This window comes from Lonchura striata, chromosome 16 (assembly GCF_046129695.1).
Source record: "Lonchura striata isolate bLonStr1 chromosome 16, bLonStr1.mat, whole genome shotgun sequence".
Taxonomy (NCBI): domain Eukaryota; kingdom Metazoa; phylum Chordata; class Aves; order Passeriformes; family Estrildidae; genus Lonchura; species Lonchura striata.
This window is the reverse complement of record NC_134618.1, coordinates 13,004,018-13,017,850: the sequence shown is the minus strand read 5'-3', so window position 1 is coordinate 13,017,850 and position 13,833 is coordinate 13,004,018. Positions and strand designations below refer to the sequence as shown.

Below are 13,833 nucleotides of genomic sequence, written 5' to 3'. Positions count from 1 at the left end.
TGCAGGGGCTGTTATCTGTACTCAGTTCTTGCAAGTGCCTATGATTTCACAGCTCCTGTAGAGCCCATCTTGGAGAAGTTGCTGGCCCACCCCAGTTGGGATCTCCTGTCTATATCCCTGTGGATGTTCCTGTTTCCATACTGGAAATACCTGTGGGTTTCAATGGCAGCTATAAATCATCACTCTCCACCCAAATGGTGATGTGACTTTGTGACTGGCCAAGAAGGCTGCATCCCTTGCTCAGATCTTGTGAGATTTAACTGAGGAAAAGTAACTTCAGAGTGTGTTTCCAGGCCCTGCATATTCCAGAAGAAGTGAGAACCACCTGACCATCTCTTTTAGCTTTCCCTCTTCTAAAATAAAAGGAAAATGAGGGGTTTCCCCTTTGCAGAGGAGCTGCAGGGCTGGCAGTGAGGCTGCAGGGCAGGAAGCCCTTTCCTGGTGCAGGAGGGGAGATTGGATGTGCCCACCTGTACCTCAGAAGGAGCTTTTCTGGTCAGTGTCTTGTCCCCAAGACCAGACCCCGTGGGGACACGGCTCTGCCCACGTGCAGGGGCCCAGGGGAGGTCACTGTCCCTGTGACTCCCACGCCATGTGCATCTCAGCCACAAAGGAAGGGATAAATACCCTCTTCTGCCTGGGGACACCTTTTAATCTTCTTGCTAGATTTTCATACACTAGCCCAGACTCCCAGCTGGGCCAGGCATGATCTCATTTAGCATCCCATGCACAGAGGAAGCTAAACCGAGGCTGCTATTTTATGCCATGCACTGGTAGGGACTGGGGATGCTCTCACTGATGGCACTGGGGGTTCTCACCACCCTGCAGCAGCCATACCATACCCCAGAGGGGAGAACATCCCGTGGAGGCAGACACCTGGACCAGCATCCCCACTGGGATGGGGGATGGCAGCAGACAGTGCTGGGAAACTGGTCAGCCCCTTGCAGAGCTGCTGGTGGCAGGAAATTTGTGGGCAGCAGGTGCCAGAGCAGCAGCTCTCCAGGGACCAGGCAAAAACCAGGGCTCCACACCAGCAGCTGCCACTGGCAGAAGCCATTGCAGCTCCTGGAGTGGGTCTGGCCCTGTGTGCACAGCCTGGGGAGCTGGTCTGGCCCCCAGTGCCCTGCTCATCACCACATCTCCACACTCACAGTGGTCCTCACGCTGTGTGGGTAATTCAGGCTCACAGGGGGGTTATTAAAATCCATTCAAAGCTAATGTCAGCCAGTTCGGTGTTAATGTCAGTGGCTGAGAGGCACAGCAGGAGTGGGTGGAGAAGGACTTTGATTTCCCCACTCGAATTTCCAAGCGGGGTGGGCTTGGCGGGCAGTGGTGGGGAACGGGGAGCGGTGGCAGGCGCAGGGTGCAGTGCCACATGTCACACAGCAGACAGGTGGGACTCGCAGCCAAACATTTCACTCCATGTTTTGCTTGACAACCTCTCTCCCTGGCTGCCCATTTCAGAGGCATGTTATCTGCCAGGATCCCAGCAGGTGAGTCTGCCTGAGCAACCAGCTCTGCACAGAGGCTGGGAAGGGGCTGTTGGTGTTGCTCCATGTGGGACTCCATCAGGAATTTCAGGTGGATTGGGCATCACCCCCAGGCACTTCCCATCAGGTGCATTTGGAGGTTCAAACCACATGCCCCAATTTCTGCACTGACTCACAACCCCTCAAAAAGCAGGCCTGGAGTTTGCTCACAGCAGTCCGGTGAGTCCAAGCCATCCCCTGGATTTTGGAAAAATCCGAGTAATTTCAGGATGTGGCCAGCATCATGCAGGCTAAGATAAGAGTAATCGGGGCTCCGGCCGTAAGCCGATTCCTCACATATGACAGGAAGGAATTAGCCCCGTCTCTCCACCCTGTTTGTACACATGGCACACAGCTGGCAGGGGTTCTGAGCCACCAGGACACGTGTGTCCCCAAGCTGGCCAGGGACAGGGTGACAAGGATCCTGTGCAGGCACTGCACAAGGCCCACAGGCAGAAGAAGAGGTACCAGCAGCAGAAGAAATCTGCTCTGACCATCACTCACAGGACAGGTTTTCCCCCCAGCCCCTTGCACTGGCACAGCAGTGCTGGGAACCCCAGGTCTCCTTCCCAGGAGCTCCTGCCCTGGCTCTCCCCCAGGTTTCAGCATCTGTTTGCAGCGGGGATTCCTCCACGCTGGCTGAGAAATGCATTTGCATTGCAGTCTCTTAATAGCTCATCCTGTCTGGAAGCTTTTCCTCGTGTGTAAATACAATGTGTAGAACAGTGGCCTCATTTCACACTATAGGAGTGCACCAGACACAGCTAAAGGTACTGAGGATGGCTTGAATGGTCCAAATTTAACATTTGGTTATGTAGGCTGAATATTTCAGTGAGTTTTTACGTTAGAAGATGCTGTAAATGGAGCCTAACCTCCTAGAGAGTGACTTTTACCCAGGGATTTAAATCAAGTCTGACCATTAAGCTTCATCTTTCTGACAGATAAAAATTAGTCTGGTTCATAAGCAAGGGGGACAGCTGCTGAAGGCAGACTGATCACACGCCACAGGATCAAAGTGTTGAACAACATCTCTGAAGGGCAGGAGGTCCTGCCTGATGATACAGCCACAAACCAGGTTATTTTGCTTTAGCTTGTCTGATTTGTGAAATGAGAGTAACAAGCAGTTCTGAGGTCAAAGCCAGTGTTCAAAAGCAATACTTGGTGCTGCTGTTTTCACCTAGAAAATAGCTGCTATTCAAAAACCAACAGTATTAGAGAAAAGTGAAACTCTAGTGGTTGCCAGCAATCGGCCAGATGGGTCAATGAGGTGGTTTGGGGTGGCAGGAGGATTGAGATGTGTGGCACTAGCAGACCCAAGTCCCATCCTGAGTCCCTGGGGAGAGGGGCCAGGGGGGTGGGAAGGAGTTGCATCTTCCTGCAGCTGGCATCTTGTGCCATGTGGCAGGTTACCAAGCAGCCGAGAGCAGGAGATGATTTCTTTTGCCAGTTTTCTAATTTATCTAATGAGCAAGAAAATAAATCAAGCTGACAGTCACCCAGGTGGTTTTGAGCCTCAGCTCCTCACAGTCCCCTTGCTCTCCCAGCCCATTTTATAACAGGGTTATAACCCGAGGACACAGCACTAACTCCTGCTATAATCTTTTCTTTACCAACATCACTTAGCAGATGGAGTCATTTAGATATGCTCACGTTTAAATGAGTGGCTTGCCCTGAAAGGGACAGAGCTGGGGCTGCTGGCAAGGTTTTTGGGATCGTTAGCCTAGAAAATGCTTAGCAGGGGAAGCAGTTGGCAGGCAGATTTCACGGACATGGCACTGCTGTCCTCTGCCAGCAAAATTACAAGGCTGAAATCCTGGAGCTGGATGGGGCCAAAGCGTTCACAGCAAACAATTTAATTGATGAATGAAGTGAATTGCCCAGGAGACGGGTTTTAGGCATCTGCTCACTGCATGGATCTGCTCAGAGAAGGGTTTGCACAGCTGGGTGTGTCCTGGGCTGGGCTGGCTGGGGCTTCCCAAGGTGGGAACCTCCAGCAGATCCCCCTGGGCACCTCCTCCCTGTCAGAGCAACCCAGTGCTGTGAGCCTGGCTACCTCCAGGCTTGCCAACCCAAGGTGCTTACAGTTGCTACTGCTCCTAAGCCTTCGTGGCTGGACCATGCAGAATTCCTCAGCACTCAGTGTTGGAAATGGGGCCAGCACAATGCAAGGAAGAACAGCACCAGTCTAAACAGCAAAAGCTACTTTTCAGCTCCTGCAAGAAATTCCATAGCACTCTCAGAGGTCTCTCCTCTCTAGCTCCCTGACCTCCTGCACAAGGCTACCTCCATAAGCTTCTTTCATTTGGTCTAATAAAGTAAACTAGTTCTCCAGCTCTTCCAAGGAGAATAGGCATAAAAATGTACATTGAGATGAATGCTTACAACCCTTGAAAATACCTCTTGCTTGTGAAAAGGCTTCTGAGGAATGAATAGAAGGGACAATGATTACCAAAAAAGGAGGAAATATTGTTCATGCTGCCTGGGAAGCATTTGACCCAGCCCTTGCAAAGGCTGGGGAGAAAAAGGAGGAAGAAGGCAGGGAGCTGAGATACTAATGGCAATCACTGCTCTGCTGGGAGCAATATCTCTCAATGTCCACGGAGATCAATCACAAATTACTCAGCCTAATAGTTCTCAAAACAAACTCTAATTCTGCTCCTTTGTGGCAGGCATGGAGCTTTCTCTGCAAGGCCAATTTTACATCTTAGGTTACTCAGTGCTGGATGGTGTAACACTCCATTGTGAAATCCCTGCAGGAGCCTTTGATGCCTGCATCTTCCAGACGAGATGCAGAGCTTATCAGCTCAAATAACACAACTGTCTTTTATCCTTTGTGTCCCAAGCCTGCTGTTTTGGCACTTATATTTGTAATCCATTGCCTGGCTCTGGGTCTGGATCCATTTGGACAGGCAAACTGTCTATCTGTCTGCATTGCTGAGATATTTGTGTCTGCCCCAAGGGGCCTGAGCACCTAAGCTCTGCTTATCTTCATTGATGCTTAGGTTCTTAATTGGTTAAAAGTCATTTTGGAAAGGTGGTCTTAAGGGCTGTAGGCTTGTAGATGCTTTCAAAATTACTTCCCCCAGGCCAGGCTGTCCATCTTTCCCTGGGACTGCATCCCTGGTCTGGTCTGGCTTCCAGACATGCCTGTGTGCCTCCGACTCTGCTGTCCCTCCCTTCCAGATCAGTGCCAGCCCACAGACCTGCCCGCCTTTCACCAGCACTACATTTTTTTTCAAAAAAGGACAAATGAGCTGGAAGAAGAAAAGGTGAAAACATTATAATAGCTGTGGGAAAAGGCCGCTGCTAAAGATTTGACAATGCTGGAAATAGAGGCTCAGAGAAAAGTTTTTCTCCAAAAATTATTCTTTTCAATCTCAACAGCACAGTGAAGAGAAGTTAAGGCACACTTTTTAACACCTTTTGTACTCAAATTCGAAATTCACCTGTGTAACCAAGCAATAACAGAAATAATCTTTTTTTATCCAGCTGCACATTTTGCTACAGAAATTTGTTTCCATTAAGCTATTCCCTTTTGTCCTCTTAGAAAGCATCTTTTAAATAATAACAGTGTAAAAAAAAATACACACTACCCAAAAAACTCAACCCTGTCAACCGTGCACTTTTATACAAAAGTTATCTCCTTCTTTCAATGGATTGATGAAAACCCTTTTCATAATGTCAAGGTGGAGATGAGGAAGAGAGAGAAAATTTCAAAGTGCCCAGCACAGCCAGTCATTTGAACAGGGAACATGGGGCAAAATCTGGTCTTAGAAAACTGAGCTACAGCTCCAACATAAACCAAATATTCTTTTTCTGCTTTGTAAAACAGAATTTTGTAGAAGTTGGGATGGAGGCATGCACTGCACTTCTCATCTGCAGGGCAGAAATAATGTGCTTTTTCTTTACTCCTTAAATCTCAAAAGAAGAATGCGAATTCAACCTTAAAAAAAAAAAATAAAAATTAAGTATGCAACCATGATAAGTCTCACTGCTGCCACACCTTCAGGAGTGCAGCAGGCACGGCTCAGCTGCTCAGGGATTCTCCAGGAAGGTCAGCACTCGGAGCAGAGTCCCTCCAGGAGCCACCATGGGGTCAGCAATGTGAGGAACACAACCCTGGCTCGCTGTCGTGTCTGCATCACGCTCTTTCCCACTGGGAACGAGTGCCACAAGGCTCCCCTGCACCCCCCACTCCTGGGGAGCCTTTCCCAGCACTCAGCCCTCTCCAGAAAAACCTGCTCCATCCTGCTGGCTCTCTCCCAGCAGCAGCTGTCTCACCAGAGATGCCATGGACAGGGCCACCCCTCACCTCTGAGCCTGTGTCACTGCTGGGCACAGCCACACTCCTGGATGTCTCCTAGTTGCTGTCCTCAGGGGCTGGCAGGCACACTGGACACGGCGTTCAGGATCCCACGAGGTGGTCACCAAGCCCAGGGTTTAAACTGCAAGGATAAAAGAGAAAGCATAAGAGGGACTTTCAACAAAGGGGATAAAAGATTGATTGATGTATCGATTAATTACCGAGCCATCCCAGGGACAGAACAGCTGCTTAAGCCATGGATCAAACACAGAGACACAGGGATCAGAGGTGAAGGGGAAGAAGACCACAGGGAGGTCCAAATGAGAGCAGTTGCTCAGCAGAGTAACTAAAAGAGATTTCTCTTCCCTTATAGAAAGGGATTGCCTTATAGAAAGTCCTTGTCAGTGGATCTGGGACTGTGAGAAATGCTGGAAGGGGACCTGGGACTGAAGTAAAGAGAATGGGCCAAATGCCAGACAAGGATGGAAAAAGATGCAGGGAAGATGGATAGCTCTGGGCATGCCCAGGGCAGATGGCACAAAACATCAATGCAGAGCTCCTGGAGGAGTGAGGAGCCACTGCCACCACCAGCACCAACCACCCAGAATATGCAGGTTTTAAGAAGTTTAATAATCCTTGTTATACCTGAAGATCAGCCTCATAAATGTATTTTGAAATCTTAAGTGTGATTTTATTGCTCTCAGTGGTCAGTTCCCACACCTACATTGTTTTTCTATTACTTTTGGATGCCTGGCTGGCCAGGGCTCTCTCTGCTTCCCACTGCTGTCAGCTCCTGCTCACCTGCGATGCCAAACAACCAGTACAGCAAGAAGTGACACTGTGTGTAACAGTACTCATCTTTGTGATATTCAACATCTTGTTTTATTAACAATAATAGCAATATTGGTGACAACCATTTTGTTACCCCTCCTGTTAGTAATATTCAGAGACCTAAGAGGTATTTCAGAAAGACAACACAAATCCGGTGCAAGATCCAGGAGAATGGGGCAGTTAATTAAATGTCAGAATGATGGACAGAGCTGGGACAAGCCTGGAACAATATCAGAGAGCTGGACAACCTCTGACAAGCACAGGGAGATGGATGGATCTGGGACACGTCCCAGACCTCTCCCCCAGCAGATACAGAACCCTCCTACCCCCACACCATTAAACACAACATTGCTCCCTCTCTGTCATTGCTTCATTGACTTATGCAGGTGAGGAAATTTCCTGGGGAAATCTGCCTTCCAAGCCATGTCACTGATCACAGCCTGATCTAGTGACATTTTTATACCTCCAAATTGTGCAAAGAAAATAAAGAGCCGCATTGAAAATGACAGTGTCTTAGAAGTGTGTTTTACCAGCATATGTGTGAACTCACAGCAGGTAGGGGTTCATTTTGCAAAAGATTTCTTGTCATTTTTCCAAACTAGACATTCATAAGAGAGGCAGGTGGTGGCCAGGGAATATGGGTAGAGAATGGCAGCCGGAGGGTGTTCCAAAACTCCAAGAATATTAGAGAACAAAAGAAAGCCTGTGACAGATACTGGGCAATCTGTAAGTCATCAGGAAGAGTGCAGAGCATAATAGACTAATCAATCAGGCAGACAAGGGTGAAGTGTCACGGGGAGGCAATAGGTAGTTGGAGGTCAGTTGTGAAATGTAATCTCTAAATTGGAAGGAGAAGAGCAGTAGCACAAGAACAATGACAGGTGTTTGAATGCAGGTAGGTGAACATTGGATTGGTGATTTCCAGGAGAGTGAATGTTGGATGGGAATATTATGGGGGTAAGGAAAAATAAGCTGGTGTTTTAGAGACAGGTACGTATTCTGTGAAGTGAAAGGCTGAGCTGGCGAGACTTTAAAGTACTGTTCCATTTCAGAAAATGCTGCTGGAAGACAGACAGTGGGGCTCCCTGGTGCTTGTTCCTCTGGGTTTCCAGACAAAGTTTATCAGGTTAGAAGCAAAACAAAAGAAAGTGATGCTTTTCCTAAGCATAAGTCCTGCAAATAACAGCTGGGATCTGAAAGCCAAGCCAGGCCCTTTCTAGCTGGTGCTTTCTCATCAGATGAGTAATCTCTAATCTAGTTAGCTGAGATGCAGGGAAGTTGCACGCTGCCACGCATGAGAAGATGGGGATTCTGCAGGTGAATTTAATTGCTCCTTCCACAGAGAAAGGGGAGTCAATAAGGCACCACTCACCCTCCGTTAGCTAACTGGGCTGCACAGACCCAGCAAGAAGCCAGGCAGCATCATTTACTGCTCTTCCTAAACTAAGCAGGAATAGCCCCCTAACACCCAAAGAAAAGCTTGACTTAACATGAAGCAATTTCTACCAGCACTTTTCTGACCTTAACTGCATATTACAAAGGTGTCACACAGTCCTTCTAAGAGCAGTTAGACCCAAGCAATTAGAGCTGAATGAACAATTCCTAATGAATAATCGTTTGGCAAACTTCACCTCATTTTATGCTCACGAAACATTCACACACAGATTGCAAAGTCCTCACATCTCTTTGTCAATGCTTATAACTTCTGGTTTTTTCCACTGAGCAAATAGCAAAGTAACAGTTCATTGAAAAAAATCTACATTCAAGCACAGGCAGGGTGGATGGGTTATGCCAGACACATGGTGCTGTTCCTCCAGTCCTTCCACTGGGTGAGGGATCAGAGCAGCTCCAAGAAAATCAAATCAGGACTGTTACGTCTCTTGTTTGAAATTCCCTTTTGCCAAATCTGTCAGAGCTGGAGCACATTTACCGGGTTGAGCCATGGATATGGGCAATGTGGGAGGGGGAGCCAGCTGTGGTCTGTAACTGATGGAGACAGCCAGGTATCATCAACACCACTGGAGAGCAATTCACCAAGAACACACTGGAGAACCCGGAGACCTTAAGATGATGACCCCGACTCCCTGAAACCCTTAAAACCACCTGCTTATCTCCCCATGCCCAGGGCTGTGGAGAAAGGGGCACAGGAGGTGGAAGCACTGGTGAGGCTTGACCAAGGCTGGCAGCCAACCTGCTGGTGGCTGAAGAAGCTGAGAACAACATGTGCTTTAACACCCAGGGGGATAAAGCAGTGTGGAGCAATAAATCAGGCTCTCAAAGCAGAGCATATTAGGAGATCAGTGGGACAGACATTAGACCAAAGGAGCCAACTCCAGAGAGACAGGAGCAATTCTTTTCCTCCTCCTTCTCCCTTGTTGCTAAGGATTTTTTCTTCCCATTTAATACCATCCTCATTGTTTTTAAATGAACAGCAAATCCAGTGGGTTCCACGTGGCATTAGCAATGTGTTTGTGAAAGGGAGAATGACTGGCTCCTAGCAGGATTTGATAAAAGCCTCTCCAAGTTCTGAGTGATTTACAGCTGGAGAAAACAAACACGGGCTGATACAAATGCAGAGAGAGGCAGAGCCGGCACTGACATCCAGGTACACTCAATTACCAATTCATCAGCCCAAGTGAACTTGAAGGGCTTTTCAAACTCTACATGGCTCTAAATTAAAGGAAATATTTAGATGGATAACGTTCTGCAGTGAGGGAGAAGAAGACTAATTTGTTGATCTTCGGCCCAGGAGCCCTGGCCTTTCATGGGCAAAGGGCCACTAGAAAGGGGTGCAGGTGGCAACTCCCACTCCCCACATGGGAACAGACCAAACATCAGGATGATGTTCACATACTCTTGCAAAGCTGTCAGCACACAGCTCCCCCTGTCTCCTCACCGTGTCAGTCCCCAAACAGACCTTTTTTTTCCCATCTCTAAAAACTTTGCTTTTACGTGCCCTGGAGGTAATCATGGCAAAGCTGTGAAAATAACCAATTTTTTGGTTCAATAGTTGAACTAAAAATAAAAAAGAGGGAAAAAAAAAATCACTGCACAGTGACCCCAAACTGGAATTGTCCAGGGTCTCCACAGCAAAATATATATAAATATATATCTATAAAAGATATAGATCTATGGTCAAACAATAGTTTAATTCAATCTGTAACTCATGGTGAAAATGACATTTTTCCCCTGCATCCCCTGTCCAGAAACCTATTTTTTTTCATGAGAAGAGATGATTTACATCTCCATGCTCCAGCAGCACTGACACAGCCACAGTGTTTGATATCTTCCCCTGCTCAATGAAGCTCCTCCGTGCTGGGGCGCGGGGCCCTTCAGTGCTATTCTGATCCAAACTCTGGCAGCTGGGGGTAGGAACAGAAGGAGTCCGGCTGCTGAGAGACTGCAGGGAACTCTTTGTTAGTTGTTCATGCAGAAACTGCTTTGATTCCAATGTCTAATTGATATCTTGGGGAAATCTTTACAAAAGACAGTGCATCCTCCCCAGAGCCCACCTGTGTGTGCTCAGTTTTGGGGCCCCACGCTGCCAGTGCTGATGGAGACCTAAGGCTGTGGGGTTGTCCCTGTTCCTCTGCTCCACGTCCTTGTCCCACATATTTGGAGAGCTGAACCAGCATGAGATCCCTGGGGCAGCTGGAAGGGTGGGTGCTGAGCTCCACTGCTGCTTAAATTTTTGGCAGAGAGGAGATTTTGGAGAGTTCTGTGCTGTGATGCCTGTTCATCAGCAAGGAGAGCTGTGTCAGCCTCCAGTCTCCCTCAGGAGCAGGGACTGCCTGCATCCCTCTGGAAGCTGCCAGCATCATCCCTCCTCCTGCCAGAAGCAGCACCAAGCCCTGCATTTTCCACTGGATATCAGCCCTCCTCTTTCCTCTGGCCTCCTCCACAGACAGCAGCCATGGCTCACACATGCTCACACATGCTCACACAGCTCCAAGGCTGGCTCTGAACTATTTAAAAGCACAGCAGGTGTTTTAATTATTCACGTCAAGCGCGCCTTGCTTGCTAACAACTCTCTGAAGCTGTCATGGCTGCATGGGGTGGAGCAGAGCCCTGCCAGCAGCTTCCCATGGCCTGGCCTTGGGGCAAAGCCTGGCTCTGCAAAACAGCCATGATCCAGTGCTGTCACTGGGGGCAGAGGGGACACCTGGGTGAGGAGCACCCTGGCAGATCTGTCCCCTCCTGAGGGCATTTGCCCACCCAGCCCATTGTCCAACCCCTGCCTGGCTCCTTGCATCCTCCAGGCCAGGGGTATCAGCAAAATGCTGTGCTATTACTGTGAGCTGCTGTGCCCCACACTGACAGATTAGCTCTTGTCGTATTTTAAGGGCACTGGAATTACCAAAATGCAAGGAAACGGGGGGTTACTTATACAGCACAGCTGGGTGGCTTCAGATGAAGGCACTGGAGGGGATGACACACTTCCTTCTGCCTTGAACTGCTCCCAGGGTTTGATGCAAGGAGCTGCTTTGGAAAACAAGCACTTGCCAGCCTGCAGCAACATCTTTATTTGCTTCTTCCTTCCCAGTACCATCAAAAATATTTGCTGCAATACCATCACTCTTCTTAGAGACATTAGGAAGAGGTTCTTCACCCAGAGGGTGTTTGGGCACTAGAACAGGCTCCCCAGGGAAGCAGTTGCAGCACCAAGCCTGCCAGTGTTCAAGAAAATTCTGGATGACTCTCGGGTGCCTGGTGTGATTCTTGGGGTTGGTCGTCTTGTGCAGGGCCAGGAGCTGGACTCAGTGACCCTTCTGGACCCCTTCCAACTCAGGATATTCTATGATCCTGTGATTCTGACCCACATCCCTCCTTGGCAGAACAAGCTCAGCTCTCTCAAGGTGAAATATGTGTAGAAATATGTGTAGAATATATCTTTGGCTGGAAGGAAGGTCACTTCTGTTGAAGGGAGCCACGTTCACCCCAGGCTCACAGAAGCTTTTATCAGCTTTAGAGTGCAGGTGAGGGGCAGAGAGAGGCATCTCACCTGCAGAAGCATCAGGGCTGTGGGTCCCTTCTTTTTTACCTCACTGAGTCTTATTAAAGGTGAGCTTCCTTTAGGGAACTCAGGATTTCTATCTAAGATTGATCTGTTTTATTGGAGGTTCCTCTCAGTTATTTCTCTTATTTCTGGTAATTAAGAGACGCTTCTTCCCTGCCTTTCCTCACCATTACCTCAAGGTAAATTTGGAGGGTTTCCAAGCATATTCAAGACCTGCTTTCCCTCTCTTCAAAATGAGCAAGAGCCTCATGATGGTAACCTTGAGCTCCAGGGCTCTTCTCTAGCAGCAACTCCCCATGGGCAAACCTGAGAGCAGAGAGGCCCCCACATCCCCTGGTTGAAGAGCCAGGCTCTTCAAGCCTCCTGGACCATCAGAGCCAGCCCCTCTCTTTTTAACCTGCATGTTTTTTAATGCTAATTTCCACCACATGCCCAATTCGAAGCTCTAATAATGAACAACTGCTTTCTTCCTTTCCTTCTGATTTCATATTCATGAGTCAGGGTTTCCTGGCACTAAACGTAAATGCTAAACGGAAATCGCTGCACAGTGACACGTCTGTGTAGCTTCACTGTCCATTTATTTGCCTTTTCAAAGAGCTGCTGTGTTAAGCAAACATCTCTGCCTGGATCCTATCTGGAGGAGTTTGTCTGGTACGGCGTGGTGCCTGCCGGGGTGGGGGAAGCCGCTCGGTGTGATGGTGTCTCGCAGCTCTGGTTTTGCTCCAGGGTACTTCTTGTACAGGAGTTTGAGCTTGGTGAGTATCTCAACCTTTTCTGGAATATTTTGCTCGAATCTTGGCAGGATGTGTTCAGCTCTGACACAGCGAGGGATGAAGCAAGGAAATCCCTGAGAGAAACACATCCACTGCTTCAGCTGGACTCCACTGAGGGCTCCTGCAGACAGCAGTGGGCAGATGTCTTAGCAGGGGAAGCAAAGAGGCACCTGTAACATCACTGGGCAAATTACTTTTTCTGGCAACTAGAAAATTCACATACACATGCAAACAACAAAAAACAAAACAAAACAAAACCAATAAACAAACAAAACAAACAAACAAAAGAACTCCAAACATTTCAGGCTTCATCCAAACTTCCTGCCATCTTCCAAAAGAGAGAGACAAAAGACATCTTGAAAAAAAGAATGTTTTCCATGAACCATATTGGTCAATATCTTTTCCAAGTATTTTCCTTGAAGAAAATACAACACTTCCATGTTGAATTGAACTTTTAAAAGAGAAAGGGCAAAAAATAATCTAAAAGTGAAAGTCAAAGGAATTAAATCTTCACATATTTCAAGGCAAACTGTTTCCTTCTCCAGGGTTCTGTGGATGCTCCTTATGATCTTGGTGCTCTGTTGCCTTCTGCAGTCATCCATTGCCTTTCCCTGTCTGCCTTTCCCTAAATACTTTAATAAATGAGCTCATGGGAAGGCAAGAGAGAAGATGAAAGATGAATTTCAGACCACGAGAAAAGAACTCACAAATGAGAGCTGTTTGCAAGCACCATCTGAAGAGTTGTGCTGCTGCTCATGGAGAACATCGTGTGTGGCATGTGTTCAATCAAAGTAATCAATGGGGACCACATTTTGAATATTATCTACATGCAACAGACTCCTTGGGAGGAAATTATGCAGCAATATTTAATGGTGGCAATGGTTCAGCAAGTAAAAGAAAGAAATATTCCTCCAAACACCATCAACTTCTCATGGATAATTCCCAGATGGGACTGAGGGTAAAAAACCCTTTCATTAAAAAGCTATTCAGTTATGGTAAAACTGCCATATGTGGCTCACTGAGATTCTGATTGTCAGTGACTTCAGCTTGAAAGCTGCTGTGAAATCAAAACTGCTTCCCATTTGAACAGGGGGGTGGAAATCAGTCCTTAGGGACCTGAAAGCACAGCTCGATCTCATGCAGCTGAAGGTGTCTTACAGCTGGATGTCTAGGTTAAGGTAATTGTCTAGACTTCTTTTATCATCAGTGAACAGAGAGACGTGCACCAACCCCCAGAGAGTGATTCATTCTTCCTGTCTTAAACATCTATTTTTGGATGGGATGAATTACACTCTGGAGGTGTTCAACTTTCTCCACTGACTGTGGAGTCTGGATGATGAACTTGGCCTAGACACTTCACCTTTCTAGTGCTGAAACAGG

General features: G+C 47.7%; 1 protein-coding gene across 3 annotated transcripts in view; it reads right to left on the bottom strand.

The window, feature by feature from the left end:
* Positions 1 to 13,833, bottom strand: part of ELFN1 (extracellular leucine rich repeat and fibronectin type III domain containing 1) — a 104,372-nt gene that overhangs the window by 40,180 nt on the left and 50,359 nt on the right. For all 3 annotated transcript variants that reach the window (XM_021539699.2, XM_031506179.2, XM_021539698.3), the window contains exon 3: positions 5,842 to 5,974. The gene's annotated coding sequence lies outside the window, so the exon portion shown is untranslated. The remainder of the gene's footprint in view (positions 1 to 5,841; positions 5,975 to 13,833) is intronic.